Source organism: Malurus melanocephalus, unplaced genomic scaffold (genome assembly GCF_030028575.1).
Source record: "Malurus melanocephalus ecotype Western Australia unplaced genomic scaffold, MMel_1.1 scaffold_224, whole genome shotgun sequence".
NCBI lineage: Eukaryota > Metazoa > Chordata > Aves > Passeriformes > Maluridae > Malurus > Malurus melanocephalus.
Genome location: NW_026623456.1, coordinates 892,522 through 902,485, shown reverse-complemented (window position 1 = coordinate 902,485; position 9,964 = coordinate 892,522). Strand labels below are relative to the sequence as shown.

The following is a 9,964-nucleotide window of genomic DNA, read 5'->3' as shown; positions in this document are numbered from 1 at the left end:
GCACCGCGCCGCACCGCTCCCCCCGCCCCGGCCGGTAAGTGCTCGCCCGACTCCTGCCGAAGTTTGCCCCGGTGTCGCAGCGGCGCGGGCTCTGCGGGATGGGGCCGCCCGTGCTCCCGCCGAACCCGTCCCAGCGCCGCCACCCGAGGTGCGATCGTCCCCAGGGGTGGGATGGGTTACTCGCCACGGGCACCGGGTAACGCGCCTTGCCGTGTCCCGATGCCGGGAGCGGGGCAAGAACCTGCGCTTTTCCCGGGAGCCCCTCCCGGGACACGGGTCCTAGCGCTGCCCAACGCCCCGAAGCTGCCTAAGTGGGGCTTCCCCCAGAAGGAGGATGGGGACAGAGCCCGGTAGGATGGAGAGGAGGGCGGCCAGTGGTGCAGGGAGCTGCGGAACTGGAGGGGAGCACCCAGGGGCTTCGGGACTCCCCCGAAGGCGTGGGACCCCCTGGGATTGCGGGGCCACCCCGGGAATGCCGCGCGGTGCTGCCGGGTCAAAGGTGCCCTCTGGGCGCTGCGGGATGCTCCAGCTCCTCATCCCTGCGGCTGCCCGACTATGGGTGCCCTTGGGGTGCTGGCCCCGGGGAGTGCCGGGGYGCGGGGCTGTTCCCGCAGCGTTGCGGGGAACCCACCCTGGTGCGGGGAACCCGCGGGAGCGGCGTGGCCCCGGCGTGGGCGGCCACAAGCCCCGCTGCACTGTCGGCTTCTCCGTAGCGGCCTGGCTGGGAGCCAGCTCCAGACAGACCCCTCGTCTGGATTCCCCCGCCGTGGCTTTGGATCCTCCAGCCCTCCCTGGGCTGGCTGGATGCCGTCAGGGTGCAGCCGTGCAGAGGGGCTCAGTCCAGCGCCGGGGGTGTCACACTGGGGTGCCCCAGCCCTTGCTGTGCCCAGCACATCGCTGCTCCCCTCAGCCTAGTTTTGAAGAGTGATCCCAAAGGAGCTCTGCAAATTGCGCAGGGGACAGGCAGCGTTGCAAGGTGACTGTGGCACGGGGAGGGGGGGACACGCGTCTGTGTCACCCATCGCTTGGTGGTCCCCAGCTGTACCAGTGCYTCTGTGTTTGTCTCTGCACGGGCACTCCTTGGCACAGCGCTCTCCTGTCCTCCGAGTGCTAGTGGCCGGAGTGCTGCGGGGTGTCACCCACTGCAGAGTGTCCGGCAGCACAGCCTCCCGCGCTGTGGAGCTGCAGGGCGCTCTGGGCTCCCCGCCTGCTCCTCTGCTGCAGCAAAACTTCAGTCCTGAGCGCAGGCTGGCTGCTACGCGAGGTGCTGCTGCAGCGGTGTTACTCCTGCACGCGCCGAGCGGCAGCGCAGCCACCGGCAGGAGTCTCCAGCCTGCTGCATTATTCCTCGCTTGCACAGTGCCTCGGCCGCCCGCTGCCGAGGGCTGCCGAACCCCCGGGGCACCCCCGGGACACCCCCGGGGCACCCCCGGGGCTCTGCGCCCTTGCTGCGCGTGGGTGCTTTTGGCCGAAGGGTTTTGATGGGAGGAAGGGTGGCTGGCGGTGGTCTGTGTGCAGGGGGAGTGTGGGGCATCGGCGGGGAGGTGATGCACCCAAGGTCATTGAGGCCAGCAAAGACAGGGGGATGTCACCGGTGCTGCTCGGGAACAGCACAACCCAGCAAAGCACCCCAGTGCCCCCAAACCCCAAGCGCCTCTCGGAGCGGTGCCCCGTCTACTCCTTGCATGTGGGTGTAAGTGCAGGAATGGGTCTGACCTTGCCCGGTCCCCTGGCACCTTGCCCGGCCTCCTGTGGTGAGCGCCACTGCCTCGCTTGCCGGGAGCCAGCCCGAAGCCCCGGTGCCCCCGATTCTGCAGGGCGAGGACACGTCCCTTGCTGCCTGCGAGCCCGCGATGGCAGCGTGGTGAGCCAGCACCGGCTGCGCTGCATCACCGCCGGCCGCCCTGGCTCTGCATCCCGCTGCCCACAGCACCCACGGAGGAGGGAGGACACACAAACACAGTCATATAGACCCTTGTACATAGATAAATGTTATAAATGTGGTTGGGGAGGGGCTTTCCAAACCAGCCACCTTCCTGCTGGAGCTGTGGTGCAGCTGTGGCCTTGGCTGCTCCTATGGGAGTTGTGTCTTGCTCCATGAGCCCTGGGAACAGTCACTGGGCTAGAGCTGAAGGCCACCAAAGGGAGCTGGGACTCCTGCTCACCCCGAGGGATGGTAGCAGGTCCTTCCTCCAGTTCACCATGGTTTTGGCAAATTCCCAGCTCTGGAAGCCGGATGACTGCAGCTCCTCATTATGACTGGAGTTTCTCCTTCCCCGGGCTGCGCAGAGAGCTGCGAGCTGGCAGCCGCGATGTCCTCCAGCAGGATCAATGCCCAGTGTACAGATGGGACCCAGTACCCACTGGTTTTAAGATCCTTTATTTTTTAATTCCCTACTCCTGGCAGTGCAGCTCGACATTGTGCCTGGCTATGCTCCTCCTCAGCCTGGTGGCCACCAGCCCCTTCCCTGTGCCAGTTATCTGGAGGCGCCGCTAAGTGCAGTCGGCAAAATGCTTTTGCCCTTGGCTGTGGTCGGCCTTCCCTTCCTGGGAAGCACCTGGCTCTTCCCCTGCTCGTCCCCCTGCTGCAGCTGCCCTCAGCTCAGCTCCTGCCCGAGCCTGCATTCCCCAAAGTGCTCCTTGATTATTAGMCCTAATAATTGTGTTATCGCATCAACTGAACTGTTTCAGATGCCAAAGCTAATTTTGCTCTTCATGCCTTCCTTCATCAGTAATAGGATTTTGATAACATCACGCATCCAAAAGTATTGGATAAACTTGGCATAATTCCCCATTTATTAATTAAACCGTAAATTAGGCAGCATGCGTCTGGAATCCGAATGCCCCAAACTGGTGTGATCCCACAGCCAGGGATGGTGCTGACCCATCCCTGTCAGCCCTGGGGTGTGGGATCCTGGTGTCCCTTGCTGATCTTGGAGGCTGCCACATCCAAGTGGGGCCACCTGCTCCTGTGTGCTGGAAGTTGTGATGTTTCATCAGCTCTGGTGTCTGGAGGATGAATCGTGGTGTCCCTGAATTTCGCCGCTGGTCAGCAGAGTCTCTGTCCCTTTGGGCTGGCTCTGCTGGTGCTGCTGCTTTGGGAGGGGTGGCTGCAGCCAGCTCTGTCAGTGTGTGGCAGTGCTGGGCTGTGCCAAATTGCTGCCATCCGGACCCACATCCCACTCTCCTGCACAGGCAGTTGTCTGACTGTTGCACCAAACCCATCCCACTGGCTGTTGGGTGTCTGTGGTCCCACTGGCCTGGAAGGAGCTTCTGGCACTGACAGGGTGTCCTCCTTGTGAATCTGAAGGTGTTTTAATTAATCCGGGATGTTTCATGCTCCCCAGTTTTTCCCAACCCTGCAGGATGCAGCGGTTGTGAACTCTGAGCTTGTGCGTCCCTGGGGATGTGGGGAGGGTGGGAGCAGAGTGGGTGCTGTGGCTCGAGCTGTGGGTGAGTGCTGTGGATGCACCAGAGCAGCCCAGGCCCTGAGTCTGCTCTGAGCTGGACGTGGCCTGGGGGACCTGTCCTACTGCCGGGGACCTGGGCAGCTGCTCTGGGGCCAGGCTGAAGCCAGGGTGTTGGGAGTGTCTGTACCAGGGTGGTTTGGGCTCGGCTGAGCCAATCTGAAGCTGACATTCCAGCAGGGCTGGCAGGGACGGGACATCCCTGGCCCTGTTAGCCTCACGTGGGGACTCACACCRGAGCAATTCCACTCAAACACCACGGAGGTGGCACCAGCCTCCAAACTGCTCAGCTTCATCCCAGGGAGATGCCTCCTACCTTCTCCTGCAGGACACAGGGTATCCCTGGGGACACATTGGCCCTGAAGGCTGCTGGGACTGGGGAACCCCAAGTGGCCCCACAGCTCCCACTGGCCTTGAGCAGAGGATTCAAGGAGGAAAACAACCCTAGTTTTTAGTGCCATGCATGGATTTACGAGCACATGGACTCCCTGTGGGCTCTGTTGCTGTCTTGCTCATTCCCCAGGGGAGTCCCAGGGTTTTCTCCTGGCACCGAGGCCTGGCAGAGTTGGGTTGGTGAGGGTGCTACTTTGTGCCCACGCTGCCCATACACCATGCTGGCAACACTGCCAGCAGCCTGGCACAGCCCCTGCCTGGTGCTGCAGTGAACTGTGGCTGTGCCAGCTCAGCCACTGCTCTGTGCCACAGGAGTGCCCTCCTGGTGGGGTGGGTGGGCCTGGCCATGGGGGTCCTTGGAAGGGATGAAGGCTACCAACACCAGTTCAGGATGCTTTGTATCTGGGCTCTGCAGGTTTTTCCAGGGGAGGAACAGCCTCCTCCAGGGTAAACGGGTGGAGCAGCTCCGCTTTGCAGCCCTGGAAGTGTGTGCTGGGTGCTTGTGCTGCTGACAAACCCCTCAGAATTACACAGGGGTGCAGCTCAGAGGGGTTGCGGAGGGACAGAGGACCCCTCTGTGCTGTGCAGGGGCTGTGCCCATTGCCCCAGCTGGGCTCTCCTGGTGACATTTCTCCATCTGCACAAGGTTTATTCATGGAACTCAGTCCTGTGTCCTGGCTTTGGTGAGGCTTTGTGTCACAACAAAATCTGTGGTGCCGTGTCCTTGCCGATCTCATAATTTTGCCTCCTCCATTCCCTTTCTCACCCCAAATATCAAAAGGCCGGATGGCCCTGGGGACACAGGGCTGTACTCTGCCTCTGGGCTCTCCGTGCCTTGGAGCTGGGCAAGCAGCACCAGCAGTGCTCCCTCAGGCAGCCAGTCCTGAGCCCAGGCTGGCAGGGAGGAGGAGAATGCTGGGGGATGAGAGGTGCTGGAGGCTCCCCGAGGCCGAGTTTTCCTGGATTYTCACACCAGCCCTTCACAACCTCGTGCTTGGCTGGGAGCTGTGGAGATCTCCCTGGAGCCTCCTCCTGGAAATGCCCCCTCGTGGCTTCTGTCTGCTGCTCTGGCCCGTCCGTGGAGCTGGGGAGCAGCGMAGGGCGTGGGCTCTCCGCTCCCATCTCCGATCGATGCACCGCGTCTCGCCTCGCTCCTGGAGCCACTTCTGGCTCTTCCCCAGGAGCTGACCTGGCTCCTTTTCTCTCCTCCCATGCCGGCACAGAGCTCTGTGGCACAGAGCCATGGCCGGGAGTGCCGGCAGCGTGGCCGTGGTGCCAGCAGCGCGATGCCCACCCGGGAGGACAGGGCTTGGCACTGTCAGCCGTGTGGTGGCTTTGAAGTGCCAGGGCAGCTCAGCCCATCACCATCTGGTGCCCTATTTAGCTGCTCTGGTGTTGCCTTCAGAGCAAGGCACGGCTTGCTGGGCTCTGGCAGTACTTGAACCTGTTTTTTGGGAGTTTTCTTTGGCCGTTCCCTGTCGTGGGTACCAAGGGTGGGCTGCCTGTGCTGCCTGCGGTCGGGGTGAGCCCGGTGGTTTGCTGTGCCAGGGGCCAGTACCGTGTGGGATGTTCCATATGGAACGCTCTGCTGCCCCTGGGAGCAGCTGTGTCCCCGCAGCTCAGGGGACTGTGCTCTCCAGCATCCCCAGCTGCCTTTTCTCCGGGAGCCATGGTGGCACATGGCACAAGCTGAGACCTTCAGGATGAAATGCTGGTGGTGAGCGGCACCTGCAGCCCCTGCTGCATTCCCCTGGGCTGCCTCTGTCAGGGAGGGATGGGACACAGTGGGAAACAGAGCCACAGTGGGAGGGGACGAGGTGCTCACGGCTCCCTTTGCTGTTGGTACCCAAATCCCGGGTGGCAGTGGCTGTGGTGGCACCTGTCCCAACTCCTGCGGGAGCCCTGGCACCAGCCCCAGGTCAGCTCCCTCCTGCCCTTCCTGGGGTGGCTGCAGAGCCTGAGCCAGAGCCTGATCCCTCCAAGAAATGAGGGATCAGCACCTCTGGGTGCCAGGCAGGGCTCTGAGTGCCCAGCAGTAGGTCCTCCTCTCCCCTGACGTGGGTGCCAGCATCGTGGGCTGTCACTGCCCTCGTCCCCCATGTCACCTCGGTGCTGTCCTGATTTTAGAGGTGAATGCACAGGAAATCCCTGAGCTGCCTCACTGRCACCCTGGGTCTCCATGCAGGGAGGTGTCCCTGGGTAGGGACAATCCTGCCATCTCCCTGAGTCACAATGCATTGCGGGGGGAGGCTTTGGGGGAGAASCACCCCAATAGGTGCTGTGTGCTGCCTGGGGTGATGTGTGCTGGAGGAGGTGCTCAAGAGYGACCAGGGCACAGTGGGGTCATCCCTTTCCCACGCTGACCTTTAGGTGTTCATCCAGTGGGAGCCGCCTGCAGCAGGAGCTGATGGCTGGGCTCGGGAACACCAGAAACCATCAGTCTGAGCCCAAATGATGGACGGAGGCTGTCTTAAGGCTGCACTTGCTGTTAGACCTTGCTTGGTTTTGCTGTAACACAGATAATCCCTCATAGGCAAGCACTGGCTGAAAACCACCATCAGTTTTTAATTTTTTATTTTACAAGCTCTCCCTCATGAGCTGGGGGCTGGGTCTCCTTCCCTGAGGCTGGGGGCTCCACGGTGAGGAGCTCAGATCCCGGCCCGTGGGGCAGCGAGGCAGGAGCTCATCCTGAGCTGTGCAGTGCGGTGCCCTTCTCGAACTGCTCCTCCCCGGAGCGCTTGGCAGCAAGTTGTTATCTTTAATAGCTGAGCCGGGTGCTGGTGGGTGATGAGGCTGTGAGGGGAGTGTGCCATGGTGGGGAGGAGGATGCTGGCTCTGGTCCCATCCTGCCCGAGCCTGCAGGATGGGGATCAGTGCTGGGGGTTCCAGCGAGGTCTGGTGGCTGCCGCTGGCTCACTCTGAGCTGGGGGAATGCTGAGCTTCAGCCTTGCTCAGAGGTTTCCTCTGTCAGGGTGCTGCTTCCCGTGCTGTGCCTCAGTTTCCCTTGGAGGGTAGGTGTGTCTGGCCAGCGGCGCCCGCTCGTACGTGGGTTTGGGGACAGGGAAACATGTCCCTGCGTGGGAGATGTCCCAGCAGCTCAGGTCCTGTGATGCCACTTGCTGCCTCCATTGCCCCCCTTGCCTGTGCTGCAGTTGATCCCGGCAGCAAAACCCTCCCCTGAAAAGTGTGGAGCTCCCGAGACTGCCCCTGCCCTCAGCACAGGCAATCAGGATGGGAGCGTGGGGGATCCCAGGGGAAAGCGCTTCCCAAGCCCTGGGAGCTGCTGCACCTTCCCGGGTGTGGGCAGAGTCCGATCTGGCACTGCTGCTGCAGCCACTGTGGTGTCGTGTCTGGGCTGGGGAAGGGGAACAGAGGTGAAATTTGGGGATTTKCTGAGCTGGGCTCTTGCAGAGTCCCTTCGCACAAGGGTCCTGCAGCATCACCCCACCAGCACCCCCTTCCCTCCCTCCCCCCTGATCCCTTGGTCTGGTGCCTTCACACATCCCTTGCCAGGAATTCTGTTAATTAAATGACCATTAGAACCCAAGTCATGTTTTTGCCTTAATTAGAGTCTCCTTGTCACTGCTATGAGCTGAACCCCCTGTCTGGTGTGTCCCTTCCATGTCCACTCCAGATACAGTGGCAGCACCAGGGGGTCAGGACACCCTGAGAGGCCAGAGAGATGCCCAGGCATTGGGCAGTGGGTTTGGCAGAGATGGGATCTTCCCTTCCCTCTGCTAACCCCAGGAGCAAAACACCTGCTGGCATCAAAATCTGGATGGGGCACAGCCAAATATCTCAGCTGTGCTTCAGAGTCTCCACCTGCCCCTCGCTGTGCTGCAGGGCTGTGTGGGCTCTGTAGAGCCCAGGCTGCCTGCTGCCATTTGGGTGGCAAAGGACTTGCCATGAAACTGGTTTAGGGTTTTCATTCGTGGGTCATCCAAGCCCTGGCACAGGGCAGCATGGTTTTGGGATCAGCTCCTCCAGCTGATGTTCATGGAGGCCTGGGGGTCCCCCCATCTCCATCCCAGCAGAGCAGCTCAGAGCTGGCTTTTTTGCCCTCCTCTGAAGGAGGGGTAACTCGTCGCTCCAGGCCCATGGTGGCAGCTGCCCTTTGTCAGCTAACGAGCCTCCCCCAGCTCGGGGTCACTCTGGGACACTTCATCCCTCCAGGCTGGGGGGGCCGCGGTTGGGCTCCCCCCCCCTCACCTGCCCACGCCCAGCCCATGCTCGGTCAGCGCGGGCTGCTGCTAATTGCTGCCTCAGCCTCATTAATCTTCATTTGTTGCTGTTCCTGTCTTCCATCATCCCCGTGGCCCTCGCCTTTCTGGAGCAGGGGGGTTCCTGCAGCYCCCGCGGAGCGCAGGGGGGTTTCCAGCAGCTGGGTTCCCCAAGATCCCCCATCCGCATGGTGAGCACTGAGCTCCCGGGGTGCTGCTGTGTCCAGGGACATCCCGGTCCCTCTGTGCATCCCCCAATGCTCATCCCCAAAGATCCTCATCCTTTGCAGGACATCCTGGTTTAGGAGAGCAACTCCCCGTCGATTTTCTGCTTCTTCCTGCACGGCCTTCAAAGCCCCCCAGCCAGTGAATCCCCCCTCCCTCCTTCCTCACCCCCCCCAGACAGGGAGCTACTGCCAGGGCACTGGGTACCCATGATGGGACGAGCTCCCCAAATTCCCCTGTTTTGTGCCAGGTGCTGCAGCAGCGCAGGGGGGATGTCTGGGATGGAGCCTTTGCTGGAGGAGGAGGAGGAGCGATGAAGGGCTCAGGAAGGGGATTTTTCAGTGTCTAAACTGCGTTTCTGTATACAGGGAATGCCCTGGGGATGGACGGGATGGGATCACCAGCTCCAGCCTGGGATTTACATCCCCACAAACACTGGGGTGCTGCCAGCAAATGGAATGTGTAAAAGGGAGGGTGACACCCCCCCACCTCATCTGCTCCCTAAAATCAGCAATGGAGCCAGGGAGGTTTACACCAGGAAGGGGCCAAAGCCCCCACAGGACTGGTTTGGGGCTTGGTGCAGTTTCTCGGGGCTCAGTACCAGCTTTAATGGGGGGGATCTGGGGAGACTTTGTGGGCTGAGCCTGGAGGGGGCTCGCTGGATGCAGACCCTGAGGGCTCTGCCAGAAGGACCCTGGGGGCTCCTTCGAGGCAGATGTTTGCAGCTGGGGGGCACTGCCTGAGCGGGCACAGGGTTACACGCTGTGGGGGCAGGAGGGTTTTGGGGTCTGAGGTGGTGCAGCGTGTGGCTGCATGCATGGCGGGGGGCTGGGGTGATGAGTTAGGGGGTTTGGGGAGCTGCTGTGGGCACGGGATGATGTGGTCTGGGATGTGGGGGTGCTGCAGTGGTGGATTTGGGGTGTTGCACCGAGGGGGGCAGGATGAGGCACTGGGGGTGCGCATTAGGGGAGAGATGCATTTTGAGTGTGACAGGTTTGGGGTGCAGGGTAATGCACTGTGGGGTGTATTAAACCCAGGGGGGGATAACACCCTGGGGGGGCTGAGGTGGCACCTGGGGGACTGAGGGGACCCCACATCCAGTKTAATGTGGGTGTGTGGGTGATGTGCCATGGGGGACCCTCCCCCTAATCTGCCCTGTGGGGTCTCTGTGAAGCCCACCCTGTCCTGCTCCAAGGGGAGCTCCTGGTGGGGTTTTTTTKGGGGGGGAGGGAGGGGTGCAGTGGGTCCTACCATGTCCATCAGCATCCCCTGATGCGTGCTGCACCCCGGAAGATGCTGGGGGATCCCCAGGGACCCCAGGCAGGAAGGGGCCCCTTCCCAGCCTGGATTTATTCATGATGCCTTAACCCACGCTTGTTCTTTGGCCAAGGACTGATGGAAACGGTTAATTATAACCCTCATATTTTATTTATGTCCTTAAGACCCTGACATCTTGGCGGAGGGGGGCGGGAGGGGCGACGAGGAGCAGGCGGGGGTGACGAGGAGCAACTCCAAACCAGGCAGGAATAMAGAGGAAACTTGCAGAACCGCAGCGAGTCCTCGGCAGGGGTTTGGGGGTGCGGTGGGGATTTCAGGGCTCCCTTCCCACCCGCACCGCCGGCCGCTCGGCCCTTTGCCAGCGGCTGCCGCAACTTGCAA

The 9,964-nt window shown here is 61.7% G+C and overlaps 1 protein-coding gene across 2 annotated transcripts in view; it reads left to right on the top strand.

The window, feature by feature from the left end:
* SYT2 (synaptotagmin 2) overlaps positions 1-9,964 on the top strand; it is a 24,020-nt gene that overhangs the window by 1,631 nt on the left and 12,425 nt on the right. The gene's annotated exons all lie outside the window — the stretch shown is intronic.